This window comes from Manacus vitellinus, unplaced genomic scaffold (genome assembly GCF_001715985.3).
Source record: "Manacus vitellinus isolate BGI_N305 unplaced genomic scaffold, ASM171598v3 scaffold_0_pilon, whole genome shotgun sequence".
Classification (NCBI taxonomy): Eukaryota; Metazoa; Chordata; class Aves; order Passeriformes; family Pipridae; genus Manacus; species Manacus vitellinus.
In genome coordinates this window covers 14,919,414-14,945,636 of record NW_021938789.1, presented here as the reverse complement: position 1 = coordinate 14,945,636, position 26,223 = coordinate 14,919,414, and positions in this window count along the sequence as shown.

The window sequence follows — 26,223 nt, the reverse complement described above, 5'->3', positions numbered from 1 at the left end:
TAACACACCTCAAACACCCCTTCCTCTCCTTTGGTCCTTCTCTAAACATCTCATTCTCTTGTACAATTCCCAAAGGTCCTTCTCCTGCATCCAATCACAAATCACACACCTCTGTAAGCAGCAACCCCCCTTTAGTCCAAAAGGTGAACCAGAAGCAATGGAGAAGCATTAGCCTTAGGAAAAAAAGTCAGAATACTACATGCTTTTATCTAAAGGGAGTTTTTGCTGAAAAAAGAGAAACCATACTATATTATTTATGAATAATATAAACTAATATAAAGAAACATTCCCGTAGAAAATACAGGTAAATAATGCAGATTCAATCACAGAAATTTAAGGATTTATATACAGAGCAACTTAGAAAGCAACTTTAATTAACTTAGGTCTATATTACACACTAAAGCTAGGATGTTAGATCAGTCAGATTGTAGACAACCATCATGCTACGGTTGGCATGCAGGTGGAAGATCCTTGTTACAGTTATGCCCTCCAGCTGCTCATTATTAGCCTTTTGCCAGCAGAACTGAGAGGGCAGTAATCCCCAACAGAGTGGTTCCTGTGATTGATCCCTCGTGCTCTTCAGGCAAAATCACCCAGGTAAGCACAAGCAATCTAAATGGTTGGCTTGAGGCTCAGGACAGATATCCTCTTTCACATTTAGCTGTGTTTCTGTTCCTTTCTATGTTGGAGTCTATGCCACTCAGAATGTCCAACCACGCTGTAGATGTCTCAGGACTACTTCTAAGACAGGCAAGCTGAGATCTGTTTAAACCCCCTTGTTAACCTGTTGGTAGCAGATTCTGTGTTAATCTCTATTATAAGCAACCTGATGTGTTTTTCTGTATCATTTGAAAACTTGACTGGCTTTGCTCTCAATGTGGATCAGACAGAATTTACCAGAAACGCTTTACCAACTGAGATGTAGAAAGGGGTAAGCTATAGCCAGTGAAAAACAGGACAGATTGATTCTTCTGTCAGCACCTGCAGAGGTGTCTGTTTATACCTTCAGGCAGTTAAGAGGGTCAAGAGATGTGATCCCTGATTGTCATAATTTTGCTCACAAGTGAAGAGGCTTTACAGATACCATTAAAAGCTTCTTTAGTTCTGTTTGAGCTGAATGTTAAAAAGACTTTCTAGAATCATACAAAGCATGCCTTTTCACCCGTGTTAGCATCATGCTGCCAGTAAAACATTTGATGTTGCATCAATCTCAGATTCCAAATATACTACCTAAACAAATGTCCTAAGAAAAAGAAAACTGCAGTGAAAGCCTTATATGAGGAGCCATTTTTGATTACATACTATTAGTTGCTGTCAAACCAGAGCATTATCTAATTTAGTTCATTTAAATGTGAGGATTTTAGGAAGCGAACAGCAAGTATTACTGAACCTGCCTCCTAATAAAATCTAGACTTTTCAGAATGTAGGAAACAGCCATTAGCTTGATGTACTTTTAAACAGAGGAAAACAATTTTATGGATAAATCTAACCTCCATTTTATTAAATACAAAAAAAATGAAACCCAAACCAAAAAACAAACAACTTATTAAGGGAAAACTATATTTGTGATACATATTGTGAAATTCTAAGTATTTGTGACACACTGAACGAAGAGAAAGATTTTGTTAGAACTAAGTGTATTATAAATGCATTAGCTATAAATATGTTTATTTTTTAACTGTGTTAAAGCTGCTGCTAGGCAGCAGCGTTACCTTGGTCTGAAGGAGTTTAGCAAAACAGACCTTTTACTCAGACCTCTTCCAGCCAGACAGTAAGGAGGGGCTGGATAGAGGCGCAGAGCTCAGCTGCCAAGCCCACATGCTGGAAGTGTGGTTCCTTTTGCCAGTATCTTTCAGCACCAGAGGTCAATGTCTTATCACAGTGCACTTTCTGCATGTGTCAGTGATAGAAAGAGGATGTGATTCCAGTCAGTGATTCTTTGACAGAAAGGAATATGTTACATGTACTGAACACTACTTTAGCATGATTTCTAAAATAAAAAGTAATATAGTTGCATGACCTTAAGTGAGCTAATAAAGAGGCAACATGCATACAGCAGGAAGGCCTTTTTGACATGGGCAACTTTGTGCTAGAGCTGTTAGCAGGAATTTAAGATGATATTTTCATTGATAGTTATGGTGCTTACATGAGTGAAATCAAGCTGGTACTTGTAGATTAACACGCACTGTGATCATGCAGTTATTTTGTCATATGGAAATACTCTAATTTTTTAAGTTTGGCCTGCAGCAGCATTAACTGGCAAATTCTACTTTTACTGGTGCTCCCCTTTACAATATAAAGTAAATCAATTATATGCTGATTGCCTTTCTCCAATAGACCCAAGAACCATAAGTGAAGTAATGGCAGTGAATAAATATCCTTAAAGATAAGCTACAGTAAAAACTACAATCCTAAACGCTGAAATATTTACTGAAATATTTAGTTCCATATACCATTGCTAGTTATATGAGTGTAAGATTAACTTTCACCTTGATTACTGCAACTCCTTCTGTAGTCTCTCTGATGGTAAGCTTTTAGAGCTCTTTAGTCTATTCAAATCACAGCTGCTATATTTATCTTCATCATCTTTCACGTCTTCTATAACACATCAATGAAGAGTCCAGGCACTGATGCCCTCTTCCATAGTGCATTAGATATAAGATCTTCATCTTCTTGAAGATATTATACAATTTAGACCTAATTTTGTTTTATGATACCTCTTTATCTCTTCTCACCATGGATCAAGGTCTTAATGTTCTGTTCTATCTCCAAGTTCTACTTCAGATTTTAATGCTGATTCATTTGCATGGAGTATACTCCCCATTCTAGATTTGTCTGATTCAAAACTTTAAAAATATTAAATTCTTCTGTAAAGTTATTAATAATTATAACAATAAGAGAACAGGGGAGAATAAAGAGCAGAGTGGTAAAGGTCCAAGTTACTATTATTTTTCTCCCACTTCCACTGAGAACACAGGATTGTCCATGTTTGTACAGCTAAAACATTCACTGATAATAAATATTGATAATTAATAATAATTGATAAGACTAAGCCTACTCCTAGCTGTCTTACTCCTGGAAAACTCTCAAGAAAGCCCCTATTTTTCAAAATGATTTTCTGATTTAATATGAAATAGAAACCTACAAAACAAACAAAAAAGGTATTTCAGGCTATGTTCCTAGAACTTTCTTTAGCTATGTACATTAATGGCCTACTTTTCATAGCAAATGGGTGTTCAGAGTCTTTCACTGAAGTTGCTAGATGCTGGAAAGGAGATTTCCAAATAAAAAGCCAGAAACTTTCATCTCCTTTTTCATCTCAAAGCCATCTCCTTTCTGAAACTATATTTTGTGTATTATATACATGCAATAGCATTAATTGAATTGATTATCTGTTAACCCTCTTTGCAGCCTTCAGTACAAAATGTCTCTTGGAATGTATTTCAACGCTCGTTAATTCTGACAATTTTATCATCTCTAGCTCATAGTTAGTGTGTCAGTGACAACAAGTCTCACAGAGAACTTCTAAATGGTGTCTCCTGGGATGACATTCCATGGCATCCTCAACCTTACTGGTAAGGTCAGTGACACAGATTTGCTTTCAACAATGTAATCCAGTTCAAGATTGACAGCCAGACTATTCAGCATGACAGAGGCAAGGCAGGTTTGAAAAGGTTTTTCATTTGTAAATGACAGAAACAAGTCATACTGGGAATTGCAAACTTTGCCCAGCTAGAAGCATCTCTGCACAGTGAATCAGTACTTCTTGAACTGGTTGAAGATATAAAAGGTGAGATGATAATGTTTTGGTTCAATCATTTCCAGATAACTTAGCGGAAAGGTTACAGAAATTGTTATTGCTTTCCCAATGATTCTGGCATCAATATAGGTATTTAAAATACTTCCATATGAAAACTTCACTTGTCATTGATAGTCTTTTCAGTGGTTTATTTCCCTCCTTCCTCTTCTAGCAAGCACAGACACTTTTTTAACCCCCATTTCATATTATAAGTGCAAAGTCTTCTTCAGTTGTGAATTTCCTGGAACAGGATATTCAAATATTAAGTCCTTCAATCATGAAGAATATATAGAGTAAATTTATTTTCCACATGCTAAAATAACTAGAATTATCTTAACTCATTTACATAGGAACAAATACTCTTGTGAGCATTTAGAAATGAAAAATTAATTGGCAGGAAGATAAGTGACAAAAAAACCTAAAATAAACCACAAAGACATAGAGACTGTGGGATCAGTTATTGGATCAAAATGGTTTTTGACCTCCTAATACTTATGCCTCAGTACAGACACCAATAAAGCTGAAGGAAGATAGGGGTTCAGCTTTGTTTCATTCATCATTTCATACTGTTCAAATGGCTATTATGAACTGCATGTTTAAAGATTAAGGTCATATTTAAGTAAATATAGGCAGGTCTGTCTTCATTTGTCACATACATACTACAAATATTATAATGTTTTGTTACCTCACTCAGTGGTCTTTCATGCCCACTGTATACCTTGTTAGTTCTGTTTGGATGTGTGACTAAGGATTCTTTTTCAAATACAAGAAGCAACTCAGAACAGCAATGACAGATAAAAGAAAGAACAATTCAGGGTAAATGGAGGTCACGCCCCTTATCAGAGGGGAGGCATCAACCCCATGGCCCAGGTGTGAAGTTCTTCACAATGAGTCAATGGAAGGTCATGGATCACTGTGAGGTTACTGCCTACAGGGCTATGGGAATCATTATGGAATGAAGGGAAGAACATTTTAGGACTGAACAAGACTTATTATGTTGATGTTTAGAGGAGGAACCAAAGGCAGGGAAAGGAATAGGTCAAGTCATGTTGAGAAGGAATAAGCATGGGAAAGTAGATGTGTAGGAGGATAAAGGGGCTAGTTAAGCGTAAAACGGTGGCCTCGGCAACTTGTCCATCTGGCTGCTGGATAGAATGAGTATCCAAGATCAGCTTCTGGAGAGATCCATAGTGTCTTTATGTACACATAAACTTCCAACCCTACACGCTAAACTGGCCTGAACAATCAGACTGGGGAACAGGGGGAGGCCACTGAAGCTGTTGGTGGCAGTGCTCTACTTTCTGTTTGTTTGGTCCTTGTGACCTGTTGTGTGTGTACGTGTGTATGTACTGTGTGTACATGTAAGTGTGGGCCTGCTGCGGACTCAGGTCAGTGGCTGGACCTGGGAACATGGAGCTTCAGCAACCTCAGCTCTATTGGGTTGTCAGACTTGGCAGCTCCTTACAATTTTTACTTTCCTTCTAGTCCTTCCCAACTTATTTTCTCATTGTACAGAAGATGAATATCAACAAAACTATAGCTTCTGCAAAATTGCCTTCTAAATAATGTGAGCACTTTGCGTAAAGCCTCATGCTTTCAAAAAAAATTACAAAATAAAATAAATAAAAAATTGCCCACAGTAAAAAAAAGAAATCCTCAGTGTCATCTATGATGTATATCAAGGAGATTATTTAAATAAAGAAATAATTTAGTTGTAAAAGGAAGTAAATACACAGACATTCATACGAACTGTATTAGAAGTATTGAAGATATTCCATGATGTTACATGAGCTCTCTTCAAACAATCACTAAGTAAGAAGTCTTAGTAATAATGTGCTCCTTTTCACATTAATCTTGGTTATGAAAGCTTTTAAGCAAAACAGTAATGACTACTATATAATTAAAAAGACTGTAAGGAAATTGTTCTCTCAACACTGAAACAAATTACTACTTTTCTATCCTGAATTTAGCAATTAAGATTTTGCCAATGAAAAGGGAAGAGAAACAATATTAGAGAATTTACTCAAGCATGCTAAAGAAGTACAATCTTTTTCTTTTCATGTTAAGGTCATCACAAGCATGATATTCATGTGAGGTCATGGCAAGGAAATTCAGTCATGATTTAACATCAATGCATCATTATATATGGGGCCTTTTTTTCAAATATCAATATCTTCTTATCACTGCTATAAAAATAATAGAAAAGGCTTGATTCAATAGAGTATGTAGGCATTTACAGATCAGATTTCATAATATTTACCTTTTAGACATTGCCTTGCGTAAAATCCTGTGCTTAGGTTCCTCACTGAAATAAAAGCAAGATACCTCAAAATTATTACCTTCGAAATGATAACAACTACCCAAATAGTAATTATTTGCTTGCCAAAAGTTTACTTAGAGTGGGTCATACTGCAGAACACTTTGAAATTACACCTCTCCTCAGCTCTCATGGTATGCCTAGTCATTCAGTACAGTGATGTCAGCACTACAAGCTAACTAGCTAGGCAATAAATGCACTAATTCAAGATAGCTCAAAGTACTACCAAAATGAAGAAGATTTCCTAGGAATATTTGCCACATGGGTGCAAATAAATTAGGTGAAGAACCTATTCCTGTTGCTGACAGAGCAAAGGCAGCTTAGAAAATATGTCCTTACTTATGTCAGCTGCAGTCACAGATCTCATTTGAGACTGAGTAATTGGCTATGGTTGAGTTTCTGTTCTATTTGAGTGCGAACTCCACCATATTAGTTGAAATCACCAAAGATGACGTAAACTAATGCATTGGACTTTGCCCAAAAAGGGAGTAGAAGTACAATGTTGTTAGGTACAGCTCAGTTAGTCAAAGAAACTGCTCCTTTTTCACTGTATTTTAGGCTGTAATTGCCAACTCTTACATCAGAGATAGACCTAGTGATCACAAACACCCATCAGCCAAGGATTCCAATTTGAATTGTAAACGACTGTGCCATAGCTGAACTTATTATCAAGGAGAGGTAATTAAAAACATGGATTAGGAATACTCTTATGCAACTGAATAAGGACAAGAAGATTTCACCCTTTTTTCCACCCAGTTTTGTAAACTGGATTTTATCAAGAGGAGGGATCTTTGGTGCTTACATCCAGTTACTCAAAGGATTTGACCGTGCCCTTACTTTTAAACTTCACTGAGGACAAAAGCAAGCTTGATGCCACCTACTTTTTATGAAACATTTTGGACATGCACCAGTTTGGGTTTCAATAGACTTGATTTTCTTTATAGCAGATCATATGAGGCTGTGCTTAAGATTTTTGACCAAAACAAACCTGATAACACACTAATGTTTTAGTTTTTGCTGAGCAGTGTTCATGAAGCATCAAGGACTTCTTTTTTTTTTTCTCTCTGTCCCCAAAGTGAATAGATTTAGAGTGTGGGGAGGGTGTCTCTGGGAGGAGACACAACCAGGCAGCTGACCTGACCTAAACAAAGAGATATTCCATACCCTATAACATCATACTTACCAATAAAATGGAAAAGAGAGAGGTTTATGAGGGTTAGTCATCTTTAGACCAGAAACTATCTGGACAATATTCCCTGTGGAAGGTGGGGAGCGATTGCCTTTGCATCACTTACTTTGTTTTGTTTCCTCTTCCACTTACTCCTAACTTATTAAGCAATTATTATTATTTTCTTGGTATATAAGTCTTCTTTTTTTAATTCTTCCATTCCTCTTCCTCCATTCCCCTGGCAGAGTGGGAGAAGTGATCAAGTGACCGCGTGGTGTTCGACTGCCCACCGGAGTTAAGTCACAGCAGGAGGATAAAGTAAAAGGGGAACCAGGATCCAGCCTTGCTTTCATTCGTGATGAATTCAGCTCAGTGTCTTTGCTGGGAGATTATGAGATCTCTGCAGGATTATAATCATCAGATTATGAGCTATGTAGTTTTTTACTGTCTCTTTCCAATTTTGTACTGTGAGCCCAATCATTTAGATTCTTTCCTATCATTGGTAGTGATGTCAAATTTTTTCCTGCATAATGAGCATCTTTGAAGATAGTATGTCTCATGCCATCAAAAATTACATCAAGTTCTTTTCATTTTCTCCTGGTTCTTGCAACCTACCCTTCTGCTTTGCTATTACAGAGCTAAAAAAACAGCTCAGTAAATGGCAAATGATGATGCTGTTCAAATGTTCTACTAAAAAACATTGGAATTTGAAGATAATTGCCAGAAAATATGCAAATCTCTAACAATTGTAGTTAATTAAAATAAATTATTTCATTCTGAAAGGTCTGTATATTTAAATCACTTTTTAATTTTAATTTTTCCTCTACTCTGTGTGTTCATACTAAATCAGGCAAATCTTCTTTGTTATTTCTGTTAAGAGGTATTTCAGTTATTACACATCAAGGGACATTTTAATGGTGGAGCCAAATGACCGAAATGTAAAATCATGATCCTATAGGATACATACATAATTTTGTGTCATATTTTCAAATATATTCAATTATGCCACTTAGTCACCTGTACAGGATTTCTTAAATAAAAATACCTAAATAGCTTAGGAGTCTAACTGTTGTTGAAAATAGACTAAAGTTTTTACTTTAATTTAGAGAAAATAAGAGATTTTTATCTAATTTTTCCTTAAGTTATCTTAAATACTTCCTGTATACTTTCATCATCTCTCAATATTCTGCTTCCTTATTTCAGACAATTTTAAACATTCAAGATACTCTAGTAGGTTTCTAACTAACATGTTTTTAGCTAACATGTTTTTTATCTGCAACCTAAGAATTCTCTGAGAAGCTGGAGAAACTAGCTTTCCAACACTGCTCAAAACTGTAATTGCTATAGCTGTCTAGCTTGTTAATTTTAGTGGCTGCAGACCATTCTGAAAAGAGAGTTGTTTTCATGGTAATCCCATTCCAGATACTTATCTCACTTCTAGGTCTGTTTTTCGGTCAGTTCTTCTGCTCTGGTTTGGTTTTGTTTGGGGTTTTTTTTGATAATCTATGCCTTCAGTGTTTGCTGAACCAAAATTTACTTTAAAATTTATATGCAGAATGAATAGGGGCCCTTTAAACCCTCAGAAGAGCTGCTGGTTTCATTCTGAGGGGGAAAAAAAAAGGGAGGGACTCATTTGTGTGTCCTTTCTACCACCTGGAAGACTTCATAGACTGCAAAAGGTGTTTTCCTTCAAGATGGTTGTTTCTAAATCAATTGTTTCCGAAGGAGTTAGGTGTTCTATTTTCTTTTTAGAGACAGAAAAATGAGATTACTGGTGTGTTTTCTCTTTATCTAGAGGACAAATCTCCACAGGCTTATTAAAGTGTTTGATGGTAAAGCAGCTGGGCTACCTGACAGTAGGCTTATTTAGCCTAAAGGAAGGAGGCAAGGGTGAGACAATTCACATGGAGTAAAGTAAGTCTGGTAATGAAACTGAATTGTACTGTTATTATTATATACCTACAAAGGACTCCTTCTGCATTGTTATGCTTACTGCATTGGCATAACAGCTCAAAAGGTAATTATATGGGGGTTTTGATAGTCTATTTGTTTTCACAATTGCATGCTTCCTGTTTAGTCAAGCAAGGGAAAAGCTGGCATCTAACTGTTCAAAACTGATTTTTCTTCTTCCTGCCTCTATACCTTGCCCCCATCCCAAAAAAAATAAATTAAAAAAAAATTTCTGGGCTAACCTGAAAGCTCTTAAGTAGTTTACTGTTTTTTCTCTGGTATGTTCTGATTTGAGTAGATTGGTTCTGTTCCACCTAATTCCAGGATGCTGGGAAGCCAGATTTGGAGGGAAGTATTCAAAGAATCACTAATCTGAACACTTCCACAGGAACTAGTAACTGTAAATCTACGTGATCCCAGGTGACAGGATTTTAATAGACATTTGTTAATTTGTAAAAGAATACACTCATCAAGTTATAAGAGACTATGGAATGTATTTTCTTTTTTTTTTTTTTCCTGAAAGGAAATTAATTTTCTCCCTTGTCCTTTATGTAAAAGGAGACAGGAAGTTAATACTATTCTATTGGGTAGGACAGTTAAGTAAAGAGAAAAAGACTGCTATCTCTCCTGATGAATATTCAATTCTGCAAGTTTCAATGGAGTAAGTCAGAGCATCTTACTGAAGAACCATTTGTGACTGGATAGGTGTGAAGAAAAATAGTGTTTAAGATGCAGAACAGGTGCTGCTTATTGGACGTCTGCTCTAATAGATGGGAGTATGCCTTTGCACTTGCCTTGAAGCAAATAAAAGCTACTATAATGATCCTATTTGAGATATGGAAAATCTGTTCCAAAGAATTTCTCTTTCCTTATTAAAATTCAACTTGTGTATGGTGAGCTAAATGCTTCTATTGACTCTGTCATATTTAAACTGCATAACGGAAAACTGATTTTTACTGTAAAATTTTTTCAGCAGTGTCAGCATTCTTAAACATTTTACATGAGTTTCTGGGAGCATGTTCATCATAGTTGCTCAAAAGCTTAAAGTTGTCAAACAAAGCCTCCTAGTTTTGCTCAAGATACTTCTTTTACTTGGATTTTTACTAATGCTGCTGATTTTTTTTAGTATAGCAAGAACGGTTCTAATCAGACTAGTTTCTCAAATTAACTGAAGTACTTAAGCATTTATTTTATGACTAAGAAGACTTCCCTTAAAATTGCTTAACTTTCCTAAAGTTGTATTACTAGTAGAAGCATATCTTTACTATTTCAGAAGGTTTTTAAGCTTCTTACAATAACTTACACAGTAAAAGATTTCTCAATAGTAATGCAGTGTCTTTCTGTGTGTGACTGTAGGTTTTTTTTCACAGTGCTAGTTTGATTTCCCCCTTCTTGCTTGTATGTACATATGTATGTACATATGTATGTACATATGTACTTATACATATGTACATACATATATATACATATAAATACATATGTAGTTATACATATGTATATATAAATATGTAGGAAAGTGTGTGTGTTTATATGTGTCTGTGTATATGTATTTATATTTAAGTTCTCTAAAAGTACAGAGCATGAGACACTGACTTTAGTGTGGAAGGTTTTAGTTTAGTGAACCCAGATGACCAAAATCACATTATCAAGTTAGCCGATTATGTTGTGAGTAAACTGCATTAATGTTGAATTCTGACAGGTTTGCAAAACAGATTTCTTAAAGGTATGAGTGGCAACAATAAGAGCATAACTGTTTTACAAAAGTGCAGATATGAGAAGAGGACATGATTGAGAATTACTCAGCTAATAAATTGAGATTAATCTCCTGAAAGATAATTACTCCTCATCACAACCTAGGAAGATGCTGTTCAAGTGTAGGCAGATATGTGCCTCTGCGGATGACTTAGCAATGGTGTCTTATAGCTTCATACAAATGTCTTAATTCACTGGGGTCTAGATTAGCCAGTTGTTACTTATTCTTGGTAATGAATACTTAAGATTAATTAGCTTTGAGATCACTGCAGAAATTGCAGCTAGCTTATTGGTAGTAAGTATGCTGACAGCTTCTTTAGCTAGCTCACTTTAAATAGCTTTTCTTTATTATCCAGGAAAATTACATTAAATATATATTCTAAATAATGAAGGGTCAGTTGTGTTTTGTTTTTCTTTCTGCTCACTGATATAACCTTAGTGATATTAGTCCAACTGAAGAGATGTAAGCAGGTGTAATACTCATTTGTCAGGATCTTATATTAATGGCAAGGTCACAATCCTAGTACCTTTAGAAAACTTAAAAAATAAATTGCAATCAAATGTATATGTTTTCCATTGCTTCTTTGAAGAGAGCTTGTTCAGACAAATTAGTTAACTCCAAGAAATAATAACATGTGAGGTGAAATTAAGATAAGAAACATTTATTGGTTGTGTTTTAACAAACATTCAGGGAACTGTGCATTGGGGATGGATGTCAGCAATATAGCAGACATACTGATAGCTAGACACTTACAAAATGTTAATAAATGACCACAAATTTGTGCACACACTTCCTTGACAAATCCCATGTCTTTATGACACGGACACATTCACACAGTTACAACTAGACCTGAAGCTACCTCTCATGGGGCACTGTGGGGTACCCTACTTGCACACACCTGTGTTGTAGGTATGGGTGCTCCAGCGCTTTTTGTGTACCTGTGCAGTCCACTCCCTTCAACTTGCTAGTGCACACACAGGTGCTGAAGACCCCCAGAAGGCCAAGGGCCACACAGCCCCCAAAGGTGTGGGTGCCTACGTACTGTGCCCCATACTGTTAAACTAGGAGCTGCTCTGTCCAGCCTGGCAAAGGCCATTATGACTCAGGGAGATTTCTGGCAGTATCAAACTATTTTAAGCGCATTTCTCTCTTCTCACCTAAATAAATTTTCATGATTCTTTCATATCACCCCTTCAAGATGACTCATCTTTTTTGTTTGGTTGGTTTTCTTACCCAAAATTTTCATGGTCATTCCCAGATTATCATTTATTCCAACTGATATTAATCATCTTTGGTCTTATCAGTGTCAGTTTTAATTGGTTGGGTGGTTTAGGTTTTCTGGTTGGTTTGTATTTTTTTTTGGCAAGTGTCAAACAGCTTTGAATATTCCACTCATATACACTGTTTACATTCACATTCCTACCTTATCATATATTGTTACCCAGGCTGTTTTACCAAGAGAAAGCCATTAGTGTACCTCCACGAAGATATAGTGCTTCTAGTTTATATGCCAGCATGTTGTTACAAGAGGAACTTGAACTCAGGCTGCACAGAGATCCCATCTGTCTTAGTGAAATAGTGAGGTTTAGTGACAAAGGACCCTCCAGATCTCTGCAGACAGCTTAAATGACAGAATGACACTATATATCCTATATTCAAGCTGTACATGTAGGGTTCTTTTTGTGTAGTTACCCAGTTTCAAATTCTGTTCTTCCAGGCACTCTAAATAACAATTGCCTGTGTCTTGCATCAACACAGCATGAGATGAGGTTTACTGCATAGTTTTTTCCACAGGTTGATATCAAATATGCACAACTAATTTTTAAGGTCATCTTTCCAGATGTGTTAGAAGCAGGGAAAATAACAGTAGAAGCAGCTATGTCTTCAGCTGTTGAAAGGGTAGATGCTTGGGGATTTGTTTTCTGCAGTTAAGTTCATGCATGTGTTTTTTTAATTTTTTTTTTCTCAGAAACAATAGTACACACATTCTATTTTTTCCTGTGCTTTATGGCAGTTATAATTATGAGCCTATGTAGCCTTAATTTCAGATGTGTTTATTCAAAATATCTGAATTCTTTTTACCAGAGTAATGTGAAGTAGACATAATGAAGAGGCTAAGGTTATTCTCAAAGAGTGGTCTGTGGAAAACTTGTGAATGTAGCATCTCTCACTCTGCTTATAAATCTTCTTGACAGATACTCTGCGAAAAACAAACCTGCAGTATAATTCAAGGTATGTGGGTTTTTATATTGTCAAGAGACAATATAATCTTGGGTACTATGGCCAGCAAGTAGTGCAAGTGTGTGCACATGTAAGAGGTCTGGTGGGGGTGTATTAAGGTTACTTTTTGAGTTTTAATATATCTGGCCAGCAGAACACAGGCTATTATGAACACTAACCTCCAACACAGGCCTAAGGCTTTGCAAAGGTATCTCTTATTTCAGTTGCCTACACACTTTCTAAAATCTAGCCAAAGAATGCCATTATGTGATGCAGTTTGACCTGAACTTGTGACCCAAATATGTTGAAAGAAGAAAGATTTATTCCTATTTTTTCAACTGGTTCTGTTTGTCTTTCTCTGCAGTAAGTCAATTCAGTTTTGCCAATCTGTTGTAAAACTCTTCTTTTTGTTTTTTGGTGGTTTTGGTTGGTTTTGTGTTTGCTTAGCTTTGCGGTTTTGGGTTTTGTGTGGGGTTTTTTTGTTTGTTTGTTTGTTTTTGTTTTTTCTGAATGTTCTTTGCTCATTTGTTTGGAGTGGGTTGTTTGTGGGGGTTTGGATTGTTTTTTGGTTTTTGTTGTTGTGTTTTGTGTGTATATGATTTAACTTATCTGGTACAACTGAAAGGGTCAAGTTAATACTAATGGAAAGGGAAGGAGGAAGTGCATGGGACTGCAATTCTGGCAAATAGATTTAAAACTATAAGAGGTATCAACTTTACCTTATGTTCTGTGAGAGAAATCCAGATTTGATAGTCCATACAGAACCCTCAGCAATAAAGTCTCGATCCTGAACTGAGGACTCCATCCTCTGACGTAAGAAAACAGTGTGTGAGCTATAAACATTTTATATTACCAACTACTAGAAAACAAGAATATAAACAAAGGAAAAATAACCCATCATGGAATGTGCCCCTCAACATCCCTTTCCACTAATGTACTTCCATGATATGGGATTCATTTTACAGCACTGTGCTTTTGCACAATAGTTGCTATCATGTGTCTCTGGGCTTTATCATAATAAATAATTACAGCCATAATAACAGAAAACGGAAACAGCATCTTTCATTATTTTACTTTAGAAATGAATCTGCCGTGAGACAATTTTCTTCATTATATATCACTTGGAAATCTTTTGCCTTCTTTTTACTCTATCCTTATACTTTCTTATTTCAAATTCATGTTCAAATAGTTTCTGTATCTACATAAATATTTCATTCTTATAACTTGATTTTAGTGAGCAAAAAAAACAGTAATTTTTATGTATGTGAGAATGTGAAATTTCAAAGACAGACATTTGATCAATAATTAAGCTGCAATAAAAGTGAGGTGTGTTCTTTCTTTCAGTGTGATCTTGCTACTTTATTACTCAGTTTACTGTTGTGCATGTACAAGTGTAAGAAGGACTGGCATTCTAATGCTGTTATGCACTCACTGAGGGATCAAGAGTGATGTGATCAGTCATGATCACTGAGTTTAGTCACGAAAGGGAAGTGCATAGAAAGTGAAAGTGGTAACGGGCTACCTACAAAGAATGTAACGATTTTGCCTGAGCATGCAGGAATAGATCTAGGAAAGTCAAACCTTAGCAGGACTTGAAACTAAGGAGCAATGTGAAAGGTATTAAGAGTTTCTGTAACTAGCTCAGCAGCAAAAGGAAGTGTAGGGAAAATGAGGTACTGCTATTCAATGGGGCAGGTGAAATGGTTGGTGATGGACAAGGAAAAGACTGAGAGGATCTGAAAGCCCTTCTACCACTTGATTTCCCTCTCCTCTCCCCTTCTTCCTCTTCCTATCCTCCAGCTCTCATTAAAAAGGTATGAGCCCAGATCTTTTGGGGCCCTTACACTTCTAGTAGAAGATGACCAGAAGCTATTTCTGTATTGTGGAGGAAGATAAGGAAAACCTAATGATACTGTATATACACAACTACACAAGACTGGATGGCATGCTTCCAAAGGTGCAGAGGAAGCTGGGTAACATTGTTAGAGATAATTTTTAATTCTCTTTCATAATAAAAGATTATACTTTTTATAATTTTTTATAAAAACCATGTTGATAGTCATGAGGAAGTTTGAAGATTCTAAAAAGGCAAATTTTCTTCAAGAATAGCAAGGAGGACTTGAAAAGCTACAGTCTGGGCAGCTTGACCTCAATGACTGGGTAGATTATGAAGCAATTTGCCCAGAAGCCATTTGCAGCCACCTGAAGGACATGATGATTATTGGGAAAGCCAGCATGAGTTTACTGAGAACAAATTATGTCTGACCACACTGATAGCCTTCTGTGATGAAATGACTGGTTAAATGGAAAAGGAGATCACAGGAGATACTGTATACTTATCTTTAGTAAGGCTTTTTACTTAATTTCTCATAGTATTCTGGTATCCAAGTTAGTTAGCTGTGCACTGCATAAATGGGTAATAAGATGCATGGCTGGATCATTGAGCTCAGAGGGTTGTAAGCAGCACTACAAAGTCAAAGTATTGACCCATTACAAGTGGTGGTCATCAGGAGTAAATGTGAGGTCCATTACCATTGCTAATGGTAATGACAGATATCTGTCAACAAGTTCTCATGCAGTTCAAACAGTCTTAGTGTGCCCCCATCTCAGACCTGTTCAAATCTTATGTTCTCATCTGCTTGGTATCACTATTTCTAATCCAACGTTGTATTAAGGGAAAACCAATTTCCCTTCTTGATTCTTGAGGTACAATTGTAACAACATCTTTTCCATCTTTGCATTCTTATCAAAGAACTATAAACATAAAGCTATAGGATTTATGGGGGTGGGAGGAGGGACATAAACCTCTGTGAATAACAAAAGAATTCAGAATCTGGTCTCTTCTGCATTCATTAATCAAATTGTACTAGGCCACTCTGTTCTCAACCTTCCAAATAGGAAAGATGCTGTAGTCTAGTAGAAACATCAAAAAACAAGCTGTGAGGAAGAGTAGGTTTGAGGCATATTAAGGCAGCAGTGGTAGATATACCACAGAGATAACCCAACAGGACTCTGTTAGGATAGTCAACATCATCTATGTAATCTTTTATTAGCAGGGAAACAATCTCCTCCAGTTGCAGCTGAAAGGCTGCTCTGAGTTATTCTAACTTCATAATCAAATTCAAAGGATGTGGAGTGAGTGGTACTCAATATTCTTAAGATAACTTTATTTTTGGGGATTTCATACTTTGCAGCCTTTCCCTGTGCCACCCTGAAGTGTTGATCATGCCCTACTATCATCTGGAGAAATCGTAGGAAGGTACATTTGTTTTGAGAAAGGTGATCAATTGTCACTTGTTGCATAGACTGATCTGAGCAAAAGTATACTCTCTTCTCATTATATACACAAGAAGATTGAGTCTTTGGTAACCTATGGTCTTCCATATTTAATTTTTTGTACATTTTACTGAGAATATTTAAAGATTTGTTGTTGAAGATCTGCACTGATTTTTAGTTACAAAGTCTTTTGGCATATCTAGTTACATAATTGGTCACATTTTGAAACTCTTGGAATATCCTTAATACTGCTGTGCTGCTGGAATTAAGGACAAGCATAGCTGCATATATGAAGTTCTAATATCTGTTTTACTGAGTACAGTAAGTGGCTTGTTAATATTACTTCAAAACAGCAGGTTTGCTATGCTTGACAAGTTAAGTGATTTATTTTCTCAAACCTGTTTTATTAAACACAGTTTTACATAAAACCGAAACCCTAGACCCTCTCCTCAAAGAATATCATGTTTTATATGTCATGATGGAAACAAATGATATTTCCTTAGAACTAGAAAAAGTTCACATCCTTCCAGTGATGCTGATCGGTAAAATCAGAATAAAATGAGAATAAAATAGCTTAATAATACTTTAGAAAGGATAAGATTTACTAATTTCCAAAACGTTAGTTTGTTGTATTCACCTTAATGTTTTATCTCTTACACTCCTATTGGGGAGTTTTAGGAGGCTTATAGAGGGACCTGCATCCAAAATTTGGACAAAAACTATTCTAATGCAGATGCAAGTATATTTCTAATTATTCACTTTTGCCAAGTGGTCTATAAAAGATCAACTCCATTCGTATGTTTCATGACAAGTGGAAAATAAATTACTCAAGATAGGATGCAAATTAGGGACAAAGTTCAGCTGACTTACCAGAATGTGTAATTATATTTTGATATGTCTCAGAATAAGACAGTCTCACTTGATTTAAATTTGTAAACTAAAAATGTTTGGCTGGAAAAATGGTATGGGAGGGGTGTATAAAAACTGGTAATTCTTGAGAAATGTAAATTTGACCTTTAAAAATAAATCCAGGCCAGGTTAGGAAAACATCTTTCTTGAATTAAATTTTAACTTACATTAGTGTAGTAATGAATTTGTGGTTATATTTGTTATATGGATGACCTGGACTATCCATAAATGCACCATCGATGGTCCGAGGGACAAAGATTCTAATATGTGACCTACTGAGGAATACAAAATATACTGCATAAAATGCTGAAAATGAGCAAAAAAAAAAAATCAATAATTTTGATAAAAAAATTCCCAAGACAAACAGTAAGACTACTTAAAAAGCAACCCCAGCACAAGAGGATTTGAAGCCTTGAATACAGTGTGTAAACCTAGAATATGATTAAGAGTCTATGACTCAGCACTTCAAGGGCTGTGCAACCTAATTGGAACTGAAAGTCAATGTTCCTAGAGTAGTTCACCATTATAGCTTTTAGGAACTTCATTTTGTTTTATCATTCCCTGGCTATGTATTTGTATATATACCTGCTTACTGAATATAGAGACATTTACACATGTGCTCCATGTCTGCATGCATGCAAATAGTTTCTCACAATGTTAATTGATGAATGAAAATTCAGCTTTTTTTCAAAGCTACTGATACACTGTAACTCAGCACCTATGTATGCCACAGTAATGCTAAGCATGTATGTACCATATATTTAAGTGTTCAGTGTGAGAGAATAGCAGACAAACAGCTCTACTTTGCTTATTTGTATCTCAGCTCAGAACAGCATTGCATAGTCTGGACACAAATGATTCCCCTCCATTTCAGCAAAGGTAATATTAAGACATCTTATTTCAAGTTTACAAGAAACAAAATAGGGAGGAGAGAGATAGAGGCTGAAGGCTGGTTTGCAGTGCAAGGCAAGAAGATGACCAAGGTATTATGGTGGCTGGAAAATAACATATAACTCCATACGTAATTTGGAGATTTTCTTGACATGCTAGAGCTGCTTTCAGACAAAGTCTGAAGTATCAATATCAGCAATAGTTTCATCTGGGAACACATCAGACCTTCTGCAAATGTGCTTCATATCTGATTTATATATGTTCATCAAGTCCAGCCTCCTCAGAGTGTGAGGCCTAAGGTGTAGTACACTTTATTACTCTGTTACCTACAGATCCTGTACATACCAAGTTATCCATGAATACAATGCAGTCAGTCTCTGCCAAGGCTTTCAGGCTGGTGCATTTATTTTAATATATCCTATATAATTCTTCTTTTATGGAGTGTCTTGGGTAGAAATAGATAGTCCCCAAGCTAGTATGACACAAACTAGATTAGAATGTTTAATGATATGTCTTAAAACAGTAGAATTTGCAGGACTAGGTAATCACAAGTCTACTTTTGAAAACTAGGCATGTACCAACTGAGCTGCATCACTGATGGTCTCTGAAGATGGGATCCTATTAGCGTAAGTAATTTCATAAACTTTCTTATGTTGTTTATAAGTGAATATGCATATTCACACATGTATAAAGGGACATGAGATAAATACACACCTGTTATCACTAAATCACAAACCCCTGCATACTGCTGCAGTGCTAGAAGCAAATCTTCTTGCCTTTGTCATCCCTAACAGATTTCAAAGAGAGCTGCAGCTCTTCTAACAACATCCCTGCATGGCTGAACAATGTTTCTCAATTTCTCCTTAGTAGTCTTTCCTAGATTAAATTTCTGGTATATTGCCCTTTTTTTTTTTTTTTAATTCTGCCATGAGTCCTCTGTTTAGTCAAGTTGGTCTCCCGAGACATCTGCTTGTTTTCCTGGGAACAAGGATGGACTATTATTGTGTTTGGTTGGTGTCCTTCACAGCCTTCTTGAGCCCTTCAGAACTGCCTCTTCCCATGTGATCCTATATACCTGTTCCCTGAATAAGCTGAAACCTGCTCTCCTGAAGTACAGAATATAGACTGCTTCTTATCTCCTTCATTCTCCTTAGGATCTTGAACTCCACTAAATCATGGTTATTCCAGACAAAGTTACCACTGATTATCACATCCTCAACTGTTTCTTCCTTGTCTGTGAACAGCTGATCCAGCTGTGCATAACCCCTAGATGGTACCAGTATTTGCATCAAGAAGTTATCCCTGACACCCTCCAAAAATCTTTCCTATCGTGGTACCCTACCAGAATATGCCAGTGTTCTTCCATGACAGTTGGGGCCTGTGATCCCAAATTCACGCCCTTACCCTGATCAGATGAACTGTAGCAAACTTTCACCACTGGGTTTCCCTTACTGGCCTCTCCTTTGATTCTGAGCTATGAACTCTTAGCCAAATTGTTGTCTGTCTCACAGTAGGACTTGCATACTCCTGAACTCCTCCTTCACCTCCCTCTTACCTCCTCTGTCCTCTTCTTGTCATGTCTTCCCTGAGGAGTGTGTATCCACCCATTTCAATAACCTGTTTGTGTGAGTTATCCCACCACAGCTGAGTAACTGGAATGATGTTGTAGATGTGTAACCACAGGCACAGCTGCAATCCTTGCTGGTTTTTTCACAGGCTGTGAAACATGAATATAACATACTTGAGATGGAAACTCTTTCACCCTGTTTTATTACTCAGGAGTTGTCTCCTATACCTGCCACCTTGCACCCTTTGTCCACTACTTCCTTTCTTGACTGTCGGTTGAATTTCCCTTTCGTATCTATTCCTAGGCTAGAGCTCTACTCACCATGTTGGCTGGCAAAGCTGCTCTCAACAGCTTGGTCTTCAGTACTCAAAAGAGAGCCCTGTGGTCTAAGACATCAACCACACAAGCCTCTAGTCAGCTTCATAAAATAACTGGGACCATATACTACAGTTTGCACATTTTTTCTCAGGAACCAGCTATTGAATACAAACTGCGGCAACATCATCATCCAAACCAGAAAGAACACTAAGGAGCACGAATTTCTCACCTATAGATTAGGTGCTGATTTACTGTACTTGAGGATTTGGTCAACAAATCCTGTTCAATTAAAAATATATGCTTTTAAAATCTCCAAGTAGTATCTCTATATGCATTTTTAGATGCAATAGGCACTGGAAGGTATTATAATTTTTCAGGACAGGTTTTAAATCTCACTGTACTTTCTCTTTGAACTAAATTGCTGCTGCTCTTGGGTCACTGTATTTCTTTCTTGTGGATTCAGAAGGCGGAGCAAGGGGAGACTTGAGATACTGCTGTCATGTATGTTCAACCCTTGCTGGCTTAATCCAATACTGACGGCTACTTTTTCTCCCCAGGAAGAACTTTTTAAAGTCTTTAAGTACTATTGAGAGCAGGAGGGTAAATGTTCTGTAATGACTTTCAGGTCAGCAAGAAAAAACAGAAGTTTTTGAAAAAGTTTGAGAGCACAAAACTAACAAAAATCTATCAAAGGAAGATTCCTTTCATTTGCCTATTGGACAGAGGTATACTTTGCCAGTGTAACTAGGGTAATATTTTTTATATTAATAACCAGTAAATAATACACACCTATGTGTTACAATTACAATAAAATCATTCATTTGGGCAGATCCTTTCCAGCTCTTAAATCATCACAATCCAGTTTCAAGAGATTTCTTTTTCAAGAAAGGTTTGAGACATTTTAAATTTTTAGCATTCCAACCAAGTCTATATTGGAGTGTACTAGAATCCAGTATGTCTATACAAAGAAGACTGACTCATTTTTCCACTTCCTAGTAACTGGGAAGTATTCTGGGACGAGCTCTATTCAGATTTTCCTTATGCAGATTAATTCTGCTTGCATTGATAAACTGAAACAGAATTTCAGTATTTATTCTTCAGTATGTATGTTCTACTGCAGGGATCCAGAGGCAAGATTTCTTGTCTATGACTGAGAGATAGTGTAGCTTTCTCAGGAGTAGGGCAACAAAACTTTTATAACTTGTCACATCTTATATTAACAGAATTTTCCTTATTAAAAGACTTTAGTAAGAATTTGATTTATTCAAAAATGAGTAGAAGCTAGATTCAAGGATTAAAAATAAATGTCTTTAGCCATACCTGATTCCTTTTCCTTTCCATGGTTCTAGTGTGAAAACAAAGGATAGAAGTTGTAAGAGCCTTCAAAGACTGCTATATTTCTGTTGCTCAGAGGTAGAGATCTGTCATTAAGGCATGATATCTAATCCTAGCTACTTCTACAGAAAATCAATATTTTCACAAAGGTGGTAATACATCTTTGGAGTTGGAGTCTGTCTTCTCCATGTCAGACTGCATGGTTTAAGTTCCTCAGGTTTTAAGAGTTAAAGGAGTTAGGTTCTCCAGTCTAATCTTCTGTAGAGTGTACTACAGGCCAGAGCTCTGCATCATGCATTGCAAACAACCCTTTTATTAAGCTATATGAAAATACAGGAACTAGTTCTGAATTATCTGAGTAATGCAGCAGTAAGATAACTTGGTTACCATCTCTGTGCAGTGCTTCGTTTACAATAGCAATATCCTTAGAGGAAGATAGTAGTGTGCTCATTTCCATGCTGAGAAAAATACCTGAATTTTTCTCTCAAAAGATATTGCAGATTTTGCAGTTAATGACATTACTGATGATAGTGCAAGAAACTTCAAACGCAGAGAAATTTGGGGAACCAGTTTGGGGGGAAAAAAATTTTTTCATCCTTATGTAAAATAAACTTCAGTAGTAGCTTTCTTTTAGCACTAGTGGCAACTATGTTTTGGAAAAAAAATAAAGAACAGGAATAAAGTCCTCTTTCTCTCCTTTTGAGATTTAAGTATTAATTCACTTTGGTCACTTAACTGCATTTCTTTCTTTATCACTTTCCAGCTATGTAGTTAATTAAGCCTAATCAAAATGTCCAGTTTCTCAACTTTGTCCAGAACGTACTTTGCTTAAAAGTTATGTGATTCTGTGTAAATGTTAACTATTTTTATTTATTTATTTATTTAAAGTTTAAAATAATAGGCTCACTAGGTCTTTATCGTGCTGCTGCATGGAGTGTAGAGAGTAATTTGTTCTGTAAGCCAGACCTGGAGTTTGAAGAGGTTGCAGTACAATTGCTGTCAAACGAAGATTTTTACACAGATAAACACCTCTGCTATTATGAATAATTCTGAAAAGAGTATTAGTGTAAATGAAACTAATGTATCTTCACCTTTTAATCTTCCATTTTCCTGCCATGTTACAGTGTGATTTTTGAAAACTGCTGCTTGGCTCTAAGTTCTTTAAAATAATACTAGCTTGTATTCAGTGAAATATGTGTTATGTGTATTAGCTTCATGAGTATCAGTCTAGGTTTTAAATTAAATTTAAAAGTGTGAAATGATATTATTAGTTTATTTAATCTCAAATAATTGCAGATTAACCTGCACTGATCCTAATGACTCCAAAATAAAGTCCTAATAATACACAGTTGCTTTCTCCAATTGAATGTAAAAATGAAGAAATGTTATTTTTTAATGTCTTTGGAAGAAAAAAAGTTGTCTTATTATTATCAGAAGATATAACAGAAGTTCTTATTACATCACTGATGCAATATTTTAGTTGTAAGATTTGATAAAACACATCTTCAGACACTCCAAAGAACACAAACATCATCTGGTGATACCTCACATATTACTATATGCTTAACTATTTTCTGCCATCTTCTCTTTTGTACTTGTTTTCAGAAGTATAAAGTTTTAATTAACAGAAATCCTTGGAAACTTGTTTGAAAATACCTTTGGTTTGCTTTACTATCCATTTTTTTCTATATGAATCTCCAAAGTCAGGAGTGTACAAGATAAACACCTGTCACTGTTTTCAACAGGAGCTAAATACATGACTACCCTTAAAAGCCATGGCTGTTCACATGTCCAAATAAGCCCCATAACAGCCTGTTCTAGTGCTTATAACCTTCAGAATTCTGTGAGTCTAGCTATGTGTTTCCTGAGGCACAGAGTTTTGGAATTTTAGTGGTAAGTTTATTGCAATCTGAAGAAAAAGAAATCTAATTTTTTTGTTGCTACTTTTTCTACCTTTTTCCCATTGAAAGTTTTCTCAGCAGAAGACTTGCAGTGGAAAATTTCCAAGAAGCAATTGCGATTATGCATAGATTATTTTTCATCACTCTCTTGGGCAAACGGCATCAAAAGCATTAACTATCAGTATGAACTCCCTGAAGCAAAGTTTTTTACTGTTTTGGCTAACAAAAGAATGGTGTTGAGGGCTGAGGTTTTTTTTTTGTTTTGTTTTTTTTCTTTTAAATTTCTGTTTGTTTGTGTGTGTGTGTTTGGCTTGGTGTTTTTAGAGAGAAAGACTTTCAACACGGTATTCTGCTTCCAGTAGTTGGTAGTGTGTCTGTTCAGGTAAGAGAGCAGGAGATACAAAGAGATATGTTATTATTATGTTATTCTTAACTTATATAATTCATAAAAAGGATAAATCTAGAAATCTTGTGGGATTTATTTTATTATTTATGTGAATCAAATTCGCGGGGTGCATCCCAAAAACTGACCTCCTCTGACAAAAAGTTGAGCAGTTTGATGCACTCTGAGGAAACACACTTCCATATATCTTGAGCCTAGTACTTAATAATTTAATATGATGATTCATAGCCCATTTATCAAGGAAACCTGATAGTTTTCACCACTTCTTTTAATGCCATTCATGACTTCATATGGACCACTGGCAAACCTCTCAGTTTTATTCTCTAGGCTGAAGAAACCTACTTTATGTATTCTATAATTTTGAGCATCCTAATCAGTATATCTTCTAGAATTTATATTCTTTTTAATATAGAGTGGGAAGGTCAGAACTGTACAAAATATTAATGATGCACCTGCATCTTGATTTAAGCAGTAGAATCTATTTTGTTTGATAATCCTTCCTTAATTCTAAGCTTTCATTCTCTGTTGTTTTGTTTTTTTTGCTTCTGAGTGCCGCTGAACAGTAAAATTCTGGAAGCTTCAGATCCCATCACGATGTAAAGAAAGACAAATGTACTATTAAGTGTTGCTAAATTTATTTTATCTACAGTCAGTCAGTACAGAAAAAATATTCTGTAACTCTCAGATGTGACCTCACTCCATGACAAACCAACTCTCACTTTTAATTCTTTCTGAATGCTCATTTTGATTAGCTGAATTTTCTTTGGAACTGAAAAGCAATATTTAACTTTTATATTAATATGTAATAATATATGTAGCCAATACATTATAGCACCTCATAGAAGTTATAATATGAGAGCTTTGTTCTCCAGCCGGCACTTTTACATTTTCCCCCAATTAATTCTATGCCCTCCTAAATGAGCATGTCACACTAGATGTGTCATTAATTAGCCATTATCATTTCACTGATGACACATAAAAACAATCAGAATATTCAGCAGGGACATCCAAACTGATTGGAAAGAGACTTGACTTACTATGGTTGGGAAAAAGATGATTGCCTCTTTCTTTCATATATAAAACACGGTTAACTGTACTTCAGAGGGACCTGGGGCATTTGTGCATTTTCCTTTCATCTGTACATAAGGTACAAATTAGAGCAAGTAGAAATGCACTGCTTGTTACTGTAGGGTTAGGTCTACCATATGGTTTGTTCTTTATCACACATAGCAGCTTTTCAATCCTCTCTGGAATTCAGGATAATTTTTTTTTATCAGCATAGCACCAGATTATTCTAAATTCAAGGCATACTTCTTGTTCTACCACCTATGAGGACCCTTTTAATATTCACACTTGAAGTTATGTGTGAGTCTACCATGATTTCATACTCCTAAAGATAAGGGTGGAAACATGATGCCTGCCAGATGCTCAGAGGTCAGACTGAAAAAGAATATGAAATCACCTATTGTTCCAGGGCTGTCTTCTAGTTCAGAGCAAGGTGGGCAAAAGCTAAGTAGGTGCCAAGCTGATTCCAGGAACTGTCAGTAAAAGGAGACAAAGATTAAAAAAAATGCTCTGACTTTTGTTCTAGCAGCTAATGTGAGATAGGAGACTAGAGAGAAACTGAAGCATGTTTGGTAGTTATCCAGTTTTCTAACTCTGTGGTCACCATTCCCTGCCACATTAAGTGTATTTTGTTCTGTCTTACTAAACCTTAGAATAGACTTAGGACCTCATACTGAAGGTCCCTGTTGTCCAATATTTTGTCTCTGACAATGACTAATGCCAGAAGTAAACAATTTTCGTGAATGTTAAAATCTACTTCAAAAGCAAGAGATGAGAATTGTGTGTATATATACATATAAAAACACACTTAACTAATATGAGTTGTCCATCTGTAACTTTTTATCCTTCTTTCACATTTTGCTTATTCTGTTTTCATCAGACCTAAAAAATAAACCATTACAGTGTGTACATCAGTTTGTGGTTCTTTTCTGACTACCAGGATCCCTTTCATCTTATTCTGATTTCTTCACTTCTACTTGTCGTATCAAATATATATTCATCTAACTTGTAGCAGACTATGAACACCATAATCTCGCCAGAGTTAGAATCAGTTTCATTTTCTGGAGTCGTGTAACACAGATACCACATAAGAAGAAAAAGAGCCAAGAAGATGATTTACCCCAATTAGACTTACTGCAAGTTGTAAAACCTGCAAGTTCCTTTGGAAGAAGCGAAAGCGTACACTTTTGTGGGGAAAAGATAGAATTTAGTATTCCCATTCAGGGAGTTCTGTAGGTGCTGGAGATCCATAAGAGGTAGGTAATAAAAAGAAAGCAATTTTTTTGCTCTTGCGCTGGTCTTTCCTTCCTTCTCTGATTCCCCACAGGATTGGAAAAATCTTAAGTGATTC